At 42.6% G+C, this 19,151-nt stretch overlaps 1 protein-coding gene across 4 annotated transcripts in view; it reads right to left on the bottom strand.

The window, feature by feature from the left end:
- Positions 1 to 17,964, bottom strand: part of SGMS2 (sphingomyelin synthase 2) — an 82,553-nt gene extending 64,589 nt beyond the window's left edge. For 2 of the 4 annotated variants that reach the window (XM_053922696.1, XM_053922692.1), the window contains exon 1: positions 17,414 to 17,665. The gene's annotated coding sequence lies outside the window, so the exon portion shown is untranslated. Of the gene's footprint in view, positions 1 to 17,413; positions 17,667 to 17,762 lie in introns of those variants that run through there. The other 2 variants (XM_053922693.1, XM_053922694.2) reach the window with 2 other exon arrangements.
- Positions 17,965 to 19,151: the final 1,187 nt, after the last annotated feature.

The following is a 19,151-nucleotide window of genomic DNA, read 5'->3' as shown; positions in this document are numbered from 1 at the left end:
ATGTTTAGTGATAAAAAGAAATGAGCTATCACAAGCCACAAAAAGACATGAGGGAACTGTTAATGCAAACTGCTAATTTAAAAAAATAATCTAAAAAGGCTACAGACGTATGATTCCAACTATGTGGCATTCTGGAAAAGGCAACACTAGAAGAGACAGTGAAAATTATCAGTGTGCCAGGGGAAGGGAGGGACGACTAGAGGCGGCACCGGGGATTTTTAAGGTGGTGAAACCATTCCATATGTGGTGCTGTAACGGTGGATGAACGCCACACGTTTGTCAAAACCAAGAGAATCTACAACAGAGTGAGCCCTGACACCAACTAAGGAATTTATCTAGTAATAATGTATCAATATCGGCCCATCACCTGTGGCAAATGTACCACACTGATGCAAGATGTCAATGACGGGAAACTGGGGGAGGAGGGACATGGCAGACAGGGACTCCACACTTTCTGCTCCATTTTTCTGTAAACCTAAAACTGCTCCAAAAATCAAGACTGATTAATTTACAAAAAAAGTACTCCTCCGAATTACATATAAACACACTCATATTTAAGATCGTAATAATTTTTTCAAAAATAAAAATAAGAAATACTCCAAATATTGTGATTTAAGCTGTTAAGCGACACTCAAACATCAATGGCAGAACATTAATGGCAGCACGGTGCTCAGCAGCTTGAAGAACAATGAAAATTTGCTCAAGCACAACCATTGATCTAAATTTGCCTTACAGCTCAAAAGCACTTAAGGCTCCTAAATGTAAAGAACATTCTAAACACTGTTTAATGTTGATGAAAATCTGTGATCAAGGCAGCACGCCCTTCTGAGCTGTGGCGTGTTCAGATTTGTAACCCCATCCTCGCCACCACAGGCTGTCACTCTCCACACACACATTCATTCCAGCAGACATGAAGTGACACTCTATGTGCCAACATGGCAGGGCACACCTTTTGCCTGCAGAAATTAAAGGTTTTGTTCAGTGTGCAGCGTAACATATATAGGCAGGGGGCTTAGCATGAATCTGTAATGTGCCATTTTCAAAGTTGTACCCTGATGAAACTATACCTAAGACTTGCTTTGCTTCCAAAATGACATCTTGATGGCATCCCTTAAGAATATTCTTGTAGCCAAAGACTCACTTTCATGGAGCCCCCTAAGGGATAGGTGCCCAAGCTGTGTGCCTCAAGGAACCCTGCTACCAAGAGCCTTGCTATCAGCTGAGAAAATGAAGCTTGCAGGAAATGCGTCTGCCAGTAAGACAGAAATTTGACTACAGAAATAACAGCCAGGTCCCAAAAGATGTTCTTCTGCCATTTGCAAAATTCCACGTGAGTTTTACACTGTGATTTTAAATTAAAACATCTCAATTTCAAACAGCCTTCTTAAGGCTTTTGTGGATTACATCTACAGTTCATAATTACACATGCAACCTGGGTGGTCACCCTGGACACCTTCTATAAAGCAGTGTCACTGCACACTAATTTTATTCTTCAGCCTTAACCCAAAAGGTCCGGGATCTTGGAGCCTCTTCCTGTAAAAGCAGCCTTAAAACGGATGTGGATCCCGAGGACTCTGGACCTCAGTGCTCCACCTCCGATCTCCCTCTGCTGTGGTCACACCCTCTGCTCCTTCTGTTTCTCACTGGCAACTGTGTCCAGGGCAACTCACAGCTGACGCTATACTACTTTCCCACTTCTGTTTTCAGACACAATATTTAGAAACTATTAGTAACACTTGTGGTTTATAAACAAACAGTTAATAATACAGCTGGCTTATCAGACAGCAATATTTATTAAATTCTGGTTATGTTTAAGGAGTCAAAGCAAATTTCTCTTTAGAATATAATCTAATCTCACTTAAATGAACAAAGCTGATTTTGAGGACAAGTGATTCAAAAACAGCATTTTGTTAATATTTTCCTCTTTTTTAGTTTTGTGTTGGAAGGGATCACAGGAACCTCAGAATTCCAAAATAGCTAATTAACTAGGTATCTAAAAAAGTATGTATGCAACCCTAAGGCTATTTTACAAATAGCATTCTGGAGGTAAGGTTCAAGTACATCATTTAAAACAAACAAGAAACCCAGCCTCATTTTCCTTACTGAGGCCGGCAGAGTGAGGCAAGGGCTCAACGGCCTGTGTGAATGGGGCAACACACACACCAAAAACCCTAGAAATGACATGTAGGCACTAACGCCATACGTTAATTACCTTTATTTGTTTTAAATTAAGCCATTTAGAAAGGACTTTTATAAATTTCAGCCTTCCAGCTATTGTTTCATAATTTTCCTGCCCCATGCTCTCCTACTAAAGGCGATTGACTTGTTAAGAAGAAAAATAAAACAACAAAAAAAGAAAGATTAAAAGAGGGGAATAATATAGGCTTACATTACACCACTGGATAAAGACTACTGGGGAAAAAATGAAGGTCTGCAGTACATGTGACTAGCAGTCGAGGAAGAAACAATAAAAGGAAGCAATCGCTGCGAAATTTGTCTGTTCGACAGTCTGAGCCCACCTCTAAAATCCACTGAGGCACAATTGAAAAAGAGAAGACAGTTCATTAAGACAGGTACACTTTACGCCAGTTTCCATCACTGTTTGCCAAACAAGCAAACGAGCTTCACCTAAATTTCTCTCTCACACACATACTAACACAGAGATAGACAAAGATACAGATTAGAGCGTCCTTCAAATACAGAGTCCGCAGAAGTAAGGCCTGTTTGAGTGTGGTTGGTATAATATGGGTGCAATAATTTACAGTTTTAATTCAAACATTTCACCTAACATGTCATATGATATGCTTGAGTGTGATATTATTATGTTACAGAATTACGTACACGCTTATGATTTTGTAATAAAAAAGAGGGGCGTTATTTGTGCCGGACCCTGTATATTCCTGCATTCCACCCAACCTAAAATACGTAACATTAATTACCCTTAATAAACCCATGTCCTTTAGACACGTATGTCAACTTTAATGACAAGAATCTCGGTGATAAAGTAGTTATATCACCCCCTTAATCTCCTTCTCTTAAAAGTTACTAGTTTAGTTTACGTTCTTCTTGATTCCTACAGTTATCTTTTCAGAAAATGTGCTGCTGCTGAAACACGGGAACAATTACTAATCAGAGTCGTCCTCTGTATTCCTGGTCACGGCTGTCGCCACGCCTCAGAAAGTGTGGGAAGCGTGGGCCTAACTAATCCTCCTAGGCCTGCAGCTGTGTGCACGTCCACATCTTTCAGACATCCAGCACACCCAAAACGCCTCCCCTCGGCAAGCTCCTTCTTCCTGGTCCTGGAAACAGCACCAAATTGAATTAGAGAGATGGATGTATCTGGACTTTCCTAGTAATCTTAGTTTCTTCATCTAAATACAAAATTACACTAACTAAACTACTTAAGGATTTTTCATAGTCTACTTCCAACATTTTTATTCCATCCCTCCCAACCTTTTGGAAGACTTTTTTTAAGTGTCATGTAAGTGGCATCTATTTATTGTTGTTCCTGCTAGAGATGGTCTGAAGCCTCAGGCAACTTAAATTCCAGCTGAAGATCCAAGGACACTAGATTAAACCAATAAAAGCCTATTTCTGATTGTCCCAAAACGAGCCCCGCAGACGACAACTGAAAAGAGTGTGCATTCTTAATAGCAAAAATCACTGCTCTTAGGGTGAATAAAAAGGGTTTGTGGGCCAAATTTTGGGTGGGGAGGGCAGCGGCTAGGAAAAACCTGTCTAGAAAAGCAAAGATGGAAAGGAAAAAAAAAAAAGGTTGAGAGACACTGACAGTAGAATCCACAGGGAGCTTTACATTTGCCAATTGGTTAAATTACCATGACCAAAACTTCACCTAGTCTCACCTTGGTACACCTCCAAGAGCATGGGTTTTTGCTTGGATTCCAACCACATCTTCTCACCCTTCATTCCTCAAGATGAATGTTGTTTCCTCAAAGGGGCCCTTTTCTGACCACTGTCTAACATAGGTCTCCCCTCTTTTCCTCTCTCAGATCTCATCCCCTTTGCACGGTGTAGTTAAGAACTTGTTTTCTGGTTTGAATTGGATGTCTCCCATACTCGGTGGCGGGCTCCAAGGGGCAGGCCAGTGTCTGGTCGTGCACGAGAGTACACCAGCGTCACCAGAAACCCGTGCTCGCTGGTTCTTGCCAAGCCCTTCCTCTTCACCAACTCGTGTTCTCCTGACACACTGAAGGGTGTGTCAGGACTATGTTCGAGAGATTAACCTCAAGGGAGGGTCTCCATTACTAGCAATTCACTAACTCTTATTTTCCTTTGAAACCACTTTAGGTGCCCCTTGGTCCCAGAGCATAACCTGCCAATTTTCTCCAAAATCTTTATCAATTATAAATATTTAGTATGATTTTTAGAGATTTTACAATAATAAACTTTATATAAAGGGGAATGGGTTGGAGAAGGAATGTGCGTATTTTTTACATGAAAGACTGAGTGTCAAAATGGCATTTCTTACTCTTCAAGATGTCCAAGAATTTAAAAGACCTCCCTCCCTTATCCAGTGGCTGCTGTTCTACTTTCAGGTACATCAGTAACTGAGCTGCTAACAGAGAGATGAGACCAGGGAACAGTCTAGGATATGAGCCCATTCCACACGCGGGGGGAATCTGACGTGAATGAGAGGGGAGCAAGCATATGGGGCAGAGGAACCTCAAACCAGAGATATGGGAAGTTGTTTCGAATCAAAACAGCGAACATCTGCACCTTATTGCTGCCCTGAAAATAGGCTTCTGCCCATTTAGGCGGAGCAGGTCGGGCATTATTACAGTGAAATGCGTCTTAGTAAAAATATATCATGAAGAGATCAGGAGGACGGAAGTTCTTTTGACTTGCTTACAACAACAAGTCCATACCTATATCCTTCTACAGTGTCAAGACATTTCGCAAGTGCTAAACTATAAGTTTAGTTGGAAAGAGCAAAAGAAAAAGTATATATACGCTTATGTGTATACGTATGTATGTATGTATATAATTCACTTATATCCATATACATCTCTATATAAAAGTTACATGGATTAAAACAAAAAAATATTTAATTCCCTCAGTTTTCTATTGAATGTGGTTTTTAATTAGGGTGACATAAAATTTAACATCCTTACTAATAATTATACCAGGACAACAGGTATTCACTGGGATATATAACTAGGACACATAATCACCTTAATTATAATAAAGTCCATGAAAAACTGCAAGGTTTCAGGAAATAAATATCAGATGAACAATGTCTCCTTTAGTAAAATTTTTTAAAAAGGTTTTAAGAAATGAATTTTAAAAGATGAAGTCCACAAAACATTTTCTCTCTATGTGGCAACATCCTATTAAACAAAGGATATAAAGGAATCAATATTAAATTATTAAGAGAAGGAATTAATCTCTAATAGGACCAGAAGCTTAAACTAAAACTTTCTTTAAGAAAACCATTCCTTTCTAAACACATAAGCTGGCCACATAGCATTTCTGCACCCCACTCTCTAGTACCACTTAGTTATTTTTGTTACTAGGAAACAACTGCACAAAAACAAGACTAAAATCCTCCTCTTGCTTCTATTCTTCCACCTAAAGGAGTAACCTCCGCTATTAGCAATACGTTTAGTATCTCCACAGCAACTGATATAATTGGGGTGTTGCGACAGCAGGATAACGAAGTGGAAAACAAAGGGATAGTAGTGTAGAAGAAAAAAACACTTCCACACAGCCTTGGTGGGGAAATAACTACCAAGGGAAGAAAAAAGAGGAAAAGTTGCTAACAAGAACCTTTTGAGGTTGCTAGGGTCAGTCGCTGCCAGGCCTTTACGATAAAGCACGCGGTGGGGCGAATCGAGTCTCAAACATGGTGAAATGCACCGAGTACCTGAGTGACTTCACCGAAAGAATGCAGAGACGGGGAGAGAGAAAGTTTCTGAAACACGTAAGAAGTGATTCCCATAGGTGTTCACGTGTGTCTCCTAAGAAGGTATATAGATGTAATACAAACAGAAAAACTAGTATTTGAGAACGCTCAATTCATTAATTCAGAAACATGTATTTAGTATCTGTATCGTGGTACAGAATACTCAAAAAAGTATAACTTTTGTTCTCAAGAAGCTCAGTCTAGAAGGAACATAATTTCAACAGAAAGGTCATATTGTAATATGGTAGTCCAGTGACAGAGAAAGGCCAAAGGACTCTGGAACAAAGAGGGAACACCTAGCCCTGTGAGTGGAATGCAGAAGGGAGGGAGTGAGGAAAGCAGCCTACAGGGGAGGCTGGAGATCAGATCACTTGTGCTTTAAATCATTTCTCTAAACACGGGAATCCTCCACAGAGCAAAACCCAGTGAACACTGTGTTCTCATCAGTACTCAAGAACTTACAACAGAACTGAGGACTCCACCCTGCTTTAAACACAAGATTCTGTTTTGCATCTGCAACAGGCTCTTCTGGCCTCCTCACTGGTTCTCCCACCGGATCTTTTAATTCTGTTATTCCTCAGGGTCTGATCCCTATTTCCCTGCTCTGCCTACAAAATCTCCCTAGGTGATTCTAGATTTCCCTAACCTTACATAACCACTTCTATGCTGACACAGCTCTGGCCCTGACCTTGTGCCTGAACGTAGGTCTCTCAGCCACAGCTGGCCATTTCACATGTATGTCCATCAGATGACTAACAGGCAACTCGAACTAACCAACGGCCAAAAGAACTCCATTCCCTACAAGCCCATCACCCACCAAAACACTAGGAGTCCTGTCTGATTTACCTGTTCTCTCGTCACCCGTCCAAACCTGTCTCCATAAGTTTTGTTGATTCTATCTCCAAACCTCTCAAATCCGTCCATTGCTCTCCACCTCCAATACCACTACTCTACTCCAGGTCACACCACCTCTCATGACAAATGTTGCCAATAGCTTCGTAATTGATCTCCTTGCTTCTCTTCTTGTCCCTTTCTACTCCCCTCTGCCCAGCAGCTAAGCTACACAGTTGTGATAAATATAACTCAGATCATATCCCTCTCCTTCGCGGATCACTTCACAATGCCTTCTCATTGCATTTGGAATTGAGACACACACTGCTAAAAAGTCTGCAAGCGCTACCCACCCTGGGCCTGCCCACTGTCTCTCCTTCTCACGCCACTCTCTCCTGCCCAGATGCTGCAGCCAGACTGGCCTCCCCCGCTTTCCCTGTGTGAGCAAGCACTTTCCCTCCCCAGGCAGATGCACATTCTGTTCCCTCTGCTGGCTCCTTCCTTCACATCTTAGCGCAAGTCTGACCTCTTCCAACAAACCTCTCCTGCTGGTGCTCTTGCAGGTGTCCCAGTCACTCCACTGTGCCACCACATTGCCTTCAAAGTCCAAATCTGCACTTACCTTGTTTATTGGTTTTACTTACTTATCATCTGCTCAACCTCCCTTTTCAACACCTTTCCCCCTCTGAACACAGAAACTCAAACAATCTCCATCAGGGTAGAAACCTTGACCACGGTTCACTGGATCCCTAGGGTCAAAAATTATGTCTAGCACAAAGCAAGTGCTCGAAAAAGTTGTGTTGAATGCATTAATCAATTTCAGAAGGAATTAAGGAGGGCTTGGAGTCTGTTTCAGCCATCTGTGCAGTGCGGGTATCTGATGGAGTCAACACATGTATAAAGTCCAAGGCAACCTATCTTGAGAACTTTGTGAGAACAGTAGCTTGCCCAGTGGCTGGGGGAATATTCTGGTATGAAATCCACTGCTATGGGTTCTTATAGATGGTTACATCCTGGGGGCAGGTCAGCAACTGGTCCCAGGTCTGGCCTCTGCAAGCTCAGAAACTATTTTGCCAGTTCACCCAGGAGAGAGCAGCTCTGGAGCTCTGATCCGTACTAACAAAGATGCAACAGAAAACATGAGCCATTAACTTACTAATGACAGCTGGGAGATGACTAGGGAAGGCACTTACTTGACCATGTATATAGCCATGACATCCTCCTTCTGCTGGAGAGATACTGGCAGGGAAAAGCAAGCTCTGAACCAATACTTGCTTGATGAGGATAAAATGCAAGCAAGCGAGGCAGTCACGTAGGCCATTACACCCACAGAGCCACGTCTTGAGAACTTTCTAGACAAAAGCATTTTAGAACACAGATCAAAACTTTCCTTCACTCACATCATTTGATTTTTTTCTACACCTTCATATTTATAAGAGGAAATTGATCATTTTATGTATAGAGTCCAGCACAAATAACACCTTTTTTATTACAAAATCATAAGCATGTAATTCTGTAACATAACAATATCACACTCAAGCACACCATATGACATTTTAGGTGAAATGTTCAAGTTAAAACTAAAATTTATTACATCCATACGATTACCCTACCAACCACATAGCAGGCGATACTTCTGTTGGACGCTGTGTTTCCCCCTAAACTAACAAAGCAATTCCAGCTCTAAAGAGGGGATATTTAAAGAACTGCAGATATGAAAATACCTTATCCCATGATTTTAAGTTTTTATTATTTTTATACTTCTACATAAGAGAGCCTATTCCACCCCCGCCCCCCGAAACTGCTAGACGTATATTTACATGATCCAGCTAATTTGCCACCATATTTCCTTAAAGTTATTTTTTAAAAATCTTACATTATCCTGCATTTTATTTCTCAAGACAAGAAGATTCCCAAGATTTTATTTCTTACTCTGGTACATCGTACTGATTTTATTCCTTGCTCTTTCTACATTGTACCAACAGGAGGCCTTTAACTGAAGGAAGTTGTCTACGAATTACAATGTAATATTGCTTTTGGAGGATTTCTTAAGGAAAAAAAACCCTCCATGCCTGACAGCATTTCTTCTAATTTTTAATTTGCATAATTGACACTTCCATTCCAAGATATAGTCTACTCTGGGGGCCTATAGTCCCCTAGGTACTTCCTACAGATGACCCCATGAATGATAACCCCTTTTATTTGTTTAATTCATTCCAGTTTGGGAAGCCCTTGTGCCCTTGCTTTCAGAGAATTCATAAGAATATTGTTAGGCAAGCAGAGCACATAAAAGGCTAAAAAAATTTAAAGGGAATCTGAAGTCAAAACTCAAGTGATAATCTCCACTACTGTATTTAGGCTATCACTTATCCCAAACAAATGCAAGGTTATGACCACCACTCCGTGCGCGGGACGCAGAACCACATTTCTGTCAGGCAACTCTGATGAAAAAGGCTGACGCAGCTCCACTTGCTCCAGAATCAATAAGACTGTTTTTTTGCTGAAATCTTGGTACTGTCATTTTAAATATTTGCTAGTTATAAGAATGTATAGAATTACTAAAAGTTAACTCCCCTTCACACCCTTGCCCAAAGCAGTTAATTTTATATGTAAACTAAAACAGCCTCAAAATGTAAACACTTGCTATGCCTGATGTGTCCGTAACAATGTATCGGGAGATTAGGTAGCCCTTTCCCAGGGCTGGCATAGGAACAAATCAAAACCTAGACTGTTCTAGTAACTCTCTGTACCAGTTTCCTGTTGCTGCTGTAATGACTTACCACAAATTTTGTGGCTTAAAACAAAACAAATTTATTTCCTTACAGCTCCGGAGGTCAGAGTACAAAGCAGATCTCACTGGGCTAAAATCAAAGTGTCAGCATAGCTGCATTTCTTCCTGGGATCCAGGGGAGAACACACTTCCTGGACTTTCCCAGCTCTAGAGACTGTGCTTTATTCCTTGGCTCGTCGCTCCTTCCATCTTCAAGCCAGCAATGGCCGTTGGAGTTTCTCAAGTGATGCCAACTCTCCTGATTGGACTCTTCTTCCCTTCTGCACTTATCAAGGGCCCCTGTGCTTACAACTGGGTCCACCCAGAAAACCCAGAATTATCTCCGTATTTTAATATCACCTGATTAACCACCTTAATCCCATCCACAACCTTAATTCCCCTTCCTCATGTACTAAAATAACAGGTTCTGGGGATTAAGATGTGATTCTGCCTACCACTGTCTTCTACTGTCTTCAACAGTAATTAGAAAACAGCCAAATAAACTTGAGGTGGATGAGCTACTCTCCTCAAGTAAGGACATTTTACTGTTAATTTGCAATAGGTGAAAGCCCTAAAACTAAACATAAAAACCGTTCGAATAGCAGGCGTAATTTGCAGCTCTTCTTGCGGAGGTGAGGGTGCTGAATAGTGGAATGGGAGAGAGAATACATTGTTGCTTTCCCAAACCTGATAGAGCACTCAGGAGCTTTCAGGGGAACACGTGTGACAATACTATATGGAAATGCCAGCATCAATATCTTTCAGTAACATGAAGGAAATACATGGCCTAGTTGCAATTCTCCACATGGTAAGTCATAAGGAGTTGACAACATGAAGAGTTTGGATGGGTGTGCCTTTTCCTTTGATAAAGCTGTAAATTGAAGACCACCACTGGGGCCCACACTGTGAGATGCATGCCGGATTCCACAATGAACAGGGCAGGGGTTAGACTGCAGCCACACGGTCTGCTTCAGTTCTGTTGTGTGACCTTAAGCAAGTGACTTCACCTCTGTTTCAAACAGAAACCCTAAAATGGGTATATCTGCTTCACAGTAACTTAGAAGGAATAAATGACTAACAGCACTCAAAACAAATCCCGGCACATAGTGAGCACTTTTAAGTATCTATTAAGTAAAATTTTAAATGTTCCTGCTTCCTGATCACAACTGGCTGATCAAGCTGTATTCCAAGGGAATGTACTTTTCAGCACTAACTAATCTCTCACAGAGGATATGACATTTTATACATACACACAATTTAACACAAACAATGCCCCTTCTTGCTTTTGAAGTTTGGTAGCAACTACAGGGGTAGTAATAACTGGATGGGTAAGCAACTCAATGAACAAATGCAAATCCAGAAACAGTAGCAGCTGTGTTAAATAAACTGTCTCAGGGCCTCCTAAAGACAGACGCAGAGCACTGGGGAGGACAGCAGGGAATTGCCCGGCATTTCCCGGGAAGTGGTGCTCCTGGTACAAAGCTCCCCTGCAAGGGTAGCGGCGTTTGCGCTACCCTGACCACCAGCAGCTGCTGAGAGGCCCGGCATATTGCGACTGCAGCTTTGAAAGCTTTGTAGCATTCACAGCTGACCTTATAACTTCTCACGGAAGTTCCTGAATTCAGTGGCAGTGTACAACTGACTTCAATATTTTAATTTTAACCCTGAAGGAAAAGAGGAGGGGAAGAGGAGGCGTAGGATCCAGGCCCTCCCAGTACAGGCAAGATGTGACAAATACATACTCTAATCACAAAATAAGCCATTTTAATGAGAAATAACAACTTGATTTTTGAGATAAAAGGACTGAACCCTTGGTTTTCAAAGTCAGAGGTGGAGCTTCCACGGAAAGAAATAACAAGAGCTGCGGCCCTCAGTATTTACCCTGAGTCAGGCATTATTCTCCACGTTTCACCCACATAACGTCATGGCGTTCGTACAGTCACCTTATGCAGTAAATACTGTTTTATTTCCATTTTTCAGCCAGGGAAAGTTGCTCAAGGTCACCTAGTGGTGAGTGATGGTAGTGTCCGGACTCAAGTCCACGGTGGCCTAACTCATCTTTGTGGCATTACTTCACCACCTTAAGGCAGCACAGGCCAGAGACATGTTCCAGGAGATGGGGTGGTGATACACAATCCCATGCCAAAAGTACATCCCAACAAACCTGCCATATCTCGGAAGCCAGTGGAGACATTACAGGAAGACAGGAAGGATTTGGGGCAGCTCATGGGTACTAGAATCCCCCGCCTCTGACTTCAAATCCCTGCTCCACCTCCTGGCAGCTCTGCAGCCTTGAGTACATTAACCTTTCCTTGTTCCTACCTCCACAGGAGATAACACAACTTCTATTTCCCAGGCCCGTCTGAAGATGGAGACAGCATTTCATTTGGTCGTCGCCATCCTATCTCAGGGGACCTACCATTATTTAACCCTCACTGTTTTACCTCACTGCCTCCAGCGTTGTGTATGATAAAGCTCGGAGAACTAACCAGAGCGTTTGGCCCCTCTGTTTCAAAGGCTTACCTTCACTTCCAACTACTGCCGCCAGTCTTCCTGAAAGGTCTCCACAACGCTTTGGAGATAGGTGCTCTCTGAAGGTATCCCTCCCAGGCACCCCTAGTCGTTAAGCAGTCCACGACACAAAACCACTTACTCTTTGATTCTCTTCTCTACCCCAAAATTAAAAAAAAAAGACAAACATCCTTGGCTGGTATAGCTCAGCGGATTGAACGTGGGCTGTGAACCAAAGGGATGCCGGTTCGATTCCCAGTCAGGGCACATGCCTGGGGTGCGGGCCAGGTGCCCACTAGGAGCCACATGAGAGGCAAACACACTGATGTTCCTCTCCCTCTCTTTCTCTCTCCCTTCCCCTCTCTCTAAATACAAATAAATAAAATCTTTAAAAAACAAAACAAAAAAACCTCATTCCTTCTCATTTTCTCTAGGTGTTATATCAGACCACCTAATTGAAGTACTTCCCAGATAAGGAAAAGTATCCTTGGCTTAACCCATCTGGGTGGGCTGTGTGTTAAGAGGCGGCTTTCCAGGAACATTCTCATTGGAGAGCAGGCGAGAGACGCCTCCGACACACATTCTTGCTCCTGCCAGGCCCTCAGGGATCATAGACACGAACCCGGTTCCAACAGAAGAAGCCAGTTCCCAGCATGCCTGGAGAGGACGTACACCCCTCCAGAGCACAGAATCTGTCTTTGGCATTGTCCCATTTTCTTTCTGTAGTTACTTCCCCAACTTCAGGGACACCCCTCCCTGCAGTCCCTTCTAATTTGTGGAAAGGATTTTTAAAAGTTTAATTCTTATCATGTATTTTGCATTTCTCATCATCTGCATGAAAAGTGATTGACGTCCAGAGGTAGATGTTTATTCCCCAATTTTCAATAAATACGATGTCTCCAGTTCCACAGTTTCAGTTGGACAGTAATTCGCCTTCATTCAGATAACCACGGTGCACTTTCTTGGTGTGGGCAGGTATGCTGGGGAAACTTAGAGTTGAGACTGCTTCAGGTGGCTATTTCAGCTCCTGCTCAGTTTTGTCTGAGGCTGGCCCTGACATTTGGGCGTTTCTCCTTCTACAGTCAAACTGTGTCACCACACACGAGCCTCAGCACAGGCGCTACCAGGCAGCACAGTGCAGCATACCCGATGGGCCCTCTGATACAGTTTCGCCGGACTTGAATTTGTTACCTTCCATCCCCCTTCATTCCCCTCTACTTTAATAATTTTAGCACGTGATTTTATTTAATTTTTTAAGAACACTACAAAGGGGTATACTGAGAGAAAAGATGTACATACCAGACGCTCAATCCAGTTGGTGCGTCTTCAAAAAAAAAAAAAAAAAAAAAATCTAAGAATGTGCACAAGTTTGGTTTGGAAGTTTTAAGCAACACTATCAAATGAAGACACAAAATCGTAAGATTGAATTGTAACAAATAATCAAATTAGGGTTTGGAAGTAGGGAAAAACAACCAGCAAGTAACTGATTATTCTATTTATACATTAATTCTATTAACTGTTTTTTTTTTTTTTTTAATTCTGCTTCTAATTACAAATCATTGTGAGAAACTACTAAAGTGAACTGATCTGGGTTTCTGTAGGAAAAGGCTGAATTGAACACCTCCTATATCCCAACACCTTTATCATATCTATCAGGATAACATAACCAGCACTGGAAATGGAAAAATAAACCCAAGGCAAAATTAAAATTTTGACTCAGGGTAGCAAAGAAAGTATGATATTATAGTGTTGGATTGGCAAAAAAAGTCCATTATTTTCTTCCATAAAAGACACATTTCTCATTTTCACCAATAACTTTATTGATTTGAATATTTTAAGTATACCAGCTATATCCCACTCCTGGCTTCTAGTGGGTAGAGGCCAGGGGAGCTGCTAAACATCTTCCAATGCATAAGGCAGCCCCACAGCAAATGGTTATTTGGCCAAAATGTCAATAGTACTAAGAAACTTCACAAACCTCTTTTGACGTGTTCAGTCAGTCACAGCACCTTCTCCATACACTGCACAAATGTTTTGCATTTCAGTTGCGTTTTTACCTTTCTTCAAATAATAAAGTATAATATGCCGAAAATGTTATGCATCTTCTTCCATCTTCAATATTAAAATGGCTGCCCAAAAATTCACCAATTTTTTTAAAAGCATACCGATATGACAGCTGTCATGATACAATCTAACAAAATTATTTCTAACGAAGTTAAAGACAACTAAGCACTACTAGAGCCATCATATGAAAACTAAATGAACTTTTTGGTCACCCCAACAAAACTTAAGAATGTTTAAATGAAGTTATGCTTTACACCTGTAATGAAAAGTAGCTCATGGAAGTTTCTTGCACTTTCATTAAGTCAACCCAGAATGTCTTACCAATGATATACTTTTCAAAAAATTCAAACCACAAATACGTAAGGTTTTCTTTTAAAAGGTGACCTATTTAAAAGTGAGTAAGCCTATTTAAAACCTAGTGATAAATCTGGTAAATGCAATACCTGAAAAATTTAACTTGTCTATCTTACTGGACACCTAAGGAAGCAAACTGAAGAAGTAGAATTTATTCTAGAGAGCTGCTTGGCACAATTAGCTCTGCCCCATTCTGCTCTCCTTCCCCATGAAAGAAGTTTGCTTTGGTGCTAATAACAATAATACAAACAAACCGTTCTTTAAGAAAGCCTGTGTGTTCCATTTTCATCAGATAAAGCCCTTATGCAATGAGCTCCTGACCCATTGTGCAGCTCCACAGGGAATGTTGATCCTATTGCTGAAACCTCGTGAGAAACACTAAAGGTACACAGAAATTAAAACTCAAATTTTAAAGCGGAAGGAGAAATTTTTCTAATTCTGAATATGGTTTTAAAAAGGGCAACTAAATTAAACATTATAAATCACTTTTTAAAATGACAATAATAATCATGGATGTGCACAGAGATACAGCTACAAAGACATTTAATGCAAAGTTGCTTAAAATAGTGAACACTGGAAACAAACTGACTAACAAGAGGAGACTGAGTCAAAATGCAGATAGGTAACAGAAAACTATAAATGATGTTGTGTGAATATTTTAAAGATATAAAGATGCCCGTGTTTGGGTGGGAAAAAAGTAAGTTAGAAAATAGTATGTAAAGAGTGAACCCAGTTCATTCCAGTGTCCCCCTCTTCTTAGCATCCATCGCACCCAGCACAGTAGCTGAATAGTAGTTGCTCACTAAACGTTCACCAACAGAACGAACTGGATAAATGTCTGATAGCAGTAGGTCAGAACAGAAGCTTCAGTTTCTCCATCAGAGAACTGGACAAAGGTAGATAGACTACCTTTAGTCTGAAACTGTCTAGAATTCTTAGTAGTTGTTTCTTAAAATAAATAAATAAATGATCGCACTTCAAAGTATCACTTCTTTAAAAAAAATTTACCCTGGCTGGTGTGGCTCAGTGGATAAGCACCAGCCTGGGAACCAAGAGGTCTCCGGTTGGATCCCCAGTCAGGACACATGCCTAGGTTGTGGGCCAGGTCTCCAGGTGCGGGTGTGAGAGGCAACCAATTGATGTATCTCTCAAACACTGATGTTTCTCTCCTTCCCTTTCTCCCTTCCTTTCCCTGCTCTCCACCAAAAGTAAATAAATAAAATCTTTAAAAAGGTCTCACTTGTATTCCACTGGTCTGTTTTAATGGATGTAAGATTATTTCTATTTTTTCCTTATTTTTTTTTTAAAGAATCCCAAGAATTTCACAAGAATCCCAGAAAGCTTAATAACTTGCTTAGAGTAACTCGGCTAGTACCTTACCACCCAGATAGCCTCAGGTATTCTGGGTGCCACAGCAGTCTCAAGATCCTTCTACAAAGGAACTGGGGGGAAAACACCCATGACCTTTGACCCTAAAAGTTGTAGATATGGGAAAAACAAATGTTTTCAATAACCTGAACCAATGCTTAGGCTTCTTTGGAATATTTCCTAGGGCTTTCATGAGACTCTGGGAGAAGAAAAACTGAGGACTGGAAGCAGCAATTCAAAGGTGTCCAAATGTTTCCCTCCAGGTTCAGAGGTCAACCAGCTTTACTCAAAAACAAAACTCAAGAAATCAAATTAAATATTAACTTATTAAAAAAAAAACCACTTCAACCAGAAGACTATTGTGAAGTAAGAGTATCATTAAACCAAGGGAATGTTGCACAGCTTTTTTTTTTCTTTAAAGAAAAAAAGACTTAAGGATAAAGTTAAAGAGTTTTCCACACACCCAGTCTTTCTCCAGATTCTAGGTTTTCATTTTCAGTAACTCTGACTTTGTTTCAACACTGAATGGCAGTTTTCTCAACTTGCGGTGGAAACCAAACACCTTTCAGGTAGTGTACACACTGAAATGTTTACCTTCCCGAAGACACCCCTTCTCCTTCGGAGGACTTGCCAAAGGATTTCACATGCAAAACCTCAGCCTATCAAATTTGTAAGCAGGACAACTTGTGGAAATTAATTGGTTACTACCTGAGCCAGCTGGAACACCCTACTATTTATATATACACAGTTACAATCTGTTGGGGTCTGCTTTGTGCCAGACATTACAGTTTACAGGTCTTTTGCGCTTTAATTCTAATGATCTCTGAAGTCCTTATAGTCCTATTTAACTGAATCATAGTGTTTAATGTAACTGAGAACCCAACCGTTAATATAGGAAAGGAGGGGTGAAACAAAGATTTATTTATAAAGTTTAAAATCAAAATTCGCACCTGACCTAGAGACACTAAACAGACCTCTCCGAAAATTTAAAATACATGTCAAAATGATTTTAAGGTCGTATCAGAGCAGGCAAGATAAAATAGAAGAATGACGAAGATTGATAAATAAAAGACTGCAGGACACGACACTTGAGTTTCAAGACACAGCTGCAAGTTACTAACAACTACCCATATCGCAAAAAGATACACAGGTCCTTCCCCACCTATTTGCGATGAGAAACCACGTCTTTCCTTACGGGGCCGCGGAACGTTGAAAGGTTACACTGCGGGCTGCCCAGAGCCTCTCAAAAAGAAAAAGAGTATCAGTCCCTCCCTCACCACCTGAACTTCAGCCTTGACCTCCGGAGTGACTCTGAACAACCTACGGTTTACAGCCTCCTTTCAACGCCAGGACCGAGTTACCCGAAATGGTTGCAAATGAATGAGCTGAATGCTCAAGGCAATGACACTAAAGCCACACGTCAGTCCTCGTTCTGGCAAAACCGCGGCGGGCTGCCCCGGGGTGGAGCTCGCGGCGGCCGAATTGGAGCCGCGTTCCTGCTAGCAGTGGGTCCACCTTCCCCTTCCCCGCGCTTCGCAGGACGCGCGGCTCCCCCGCCCATCCTCCCCCCAGCCCCTCCGAGCGATCCCTACCTGCTCCACGCCGAAGGCACTAGCTCCCCGCCGCGGACTGGCTGGCGGGCAGAGCCCGCATCCGCAGCCGCCTCCGCAGCCGAAGCCGCTAGAAAGTTTGCTCGGGGTCTCGCCCTCCCGCGGCCGCCGCCCTCGAGGCCGGTGTCGGCGGCGCTGCAGCACCAGAGGCGCTGGCCCGCTCCGTGCGCGCCGAGGGCGGGGTCTCCCCGGCCGTCTCCCCGGCGGCGCGGCGCTGGGTGTTTACCGCGGCCCGCGGCCCGCTCTCCCCGCCCGCCGCCCTGCGCGCTCCTGACATCATTCATTCTCTCACACCCTCGCCCGCCCACTCCACGTCCAAACGGTGACTCACCGCGGGCCGCTAGTGGCAGCGCCCGCGCCCGCTGCTGTGGCTCTCCGGGCGCGGAGCGGAGCTCGACAAACCGGTGCGACTTCTTAAGAAGAAAACCCCGGCCGCCACTCCCCTTTCCCAGCCTTTAAAGGTGCAGGGAAGGAGGGGCTGGGCAGGAGGGCGGATTGGCTCTGCGCGCTGGGGCTGAGCGCCCGCAGCGGACCTCTCCGACCCGTGACTGCGATCGGCCTGGGAAAGTTGTTGGTTTAGGTGTCACTCCCAGGAACTTTCAGGGGTGGGGCCGGGAAGGGATTCCCCCACCCCCGCAACTCGTCTAATTCAGGAACTGCTTCCTGACGCGGGCGCGAGTGGGTTTGGGGACACCGGCGGTTATTCAGAGGCTGTTGCCGGGGCCTAAGTCTGAGTGGTGGGTGGCCAGCCCTCGCAGTGTGGCCCAGCAGGGTTAGGCGTCCGTCTGCACAGTGGCAACTCCAGGTGCGAGCGGGAAGGGTGCTCCAAGTTAATGAGGCTAATAATACTTTCCCTTCAGTGACTAACCACCGTGTCATTTGTCCTGTTAATTGACTCACTTCTCTTAAGGATAAGAAACCGTAACCAAAATAAACAGTGCAAGAGTCTTTCTTTGCTCAGCTGAACACTGCACTTTGCCACAGCTTTTGGGGCACAAGGCAGTCATGTGTGGTTTCTTTGATGAGCTCAGCAATTATGTTTTTAGAAGGGGTGTTGCCTTCTTAAAAATCGTCAAGGCTCTACAGTTTGTGGTGTTGCTATTCATACACACCTGCTGGGCAGTTTTCAAAGTAAAGGATGGCAGTCCCAGAAATTCTAACTAGGGTGAATTACAGGGGATGTTGCCAAATCTTCATTGAATTTAATTAGCAGAAATGATTTCTGTTCATTTCTACCTGTGGACAGGGTAACTATGTTTAAGATTTACACTGGCTTATGGGTGATTCCATATAATCAACAAAAATAACCCAGAGGCACCTCTGGGTGCCTAGTGTAGAAATAATATGAGCGAACAATCATTTGTCTATAGTAATTAAGCACAATGGTAGCAGAGAAAAAAAAAAAAACCCACGCAGGGCAGTTGGAAACAGACAGGTGTGAGATGTTACTAGAGATGTCTCCCCTGAATGAACATGCTCCTGAAATTAACCAAAGGCTCCACAGCATTGCTGTGGGAAGTGCACCCAGTAGAAAACACCAACAACTGAAATTTGTTTTCCTTGGGTCTATTTTTTCATTTCAGTAGGAGTTCATTTTTAATTTTACAAAGCCCAGGCATTTTGCCCAGAAGGCAATAGCAAATGGATCGGTTTGCTAGGGTGCAGTCAAAGCAAATGGAAATTCAAACTACTCTGAAAAAAATCTTTTAATCCTCACCTG

Source organism: Desmodus rotundus, chromosome 4, assembly GCF_022682495.2.
Source record: "Desmodus rotundus isolate HL8 chromosome 4, HLdesRot8A.1, whole genome shotgun sequence".
Lineage (NCBI taxonomy): Eukaryota > Metazoa > Chordata > Mammalia > Chiroptera > Phyllostomidae > Desmodus > Desmodus rotundus.
The sequence above is the reverse complement of the archived record's forward strand: the minus strand, read 5'-3'. Positions and strand labels throughout refer to the sequence as shown.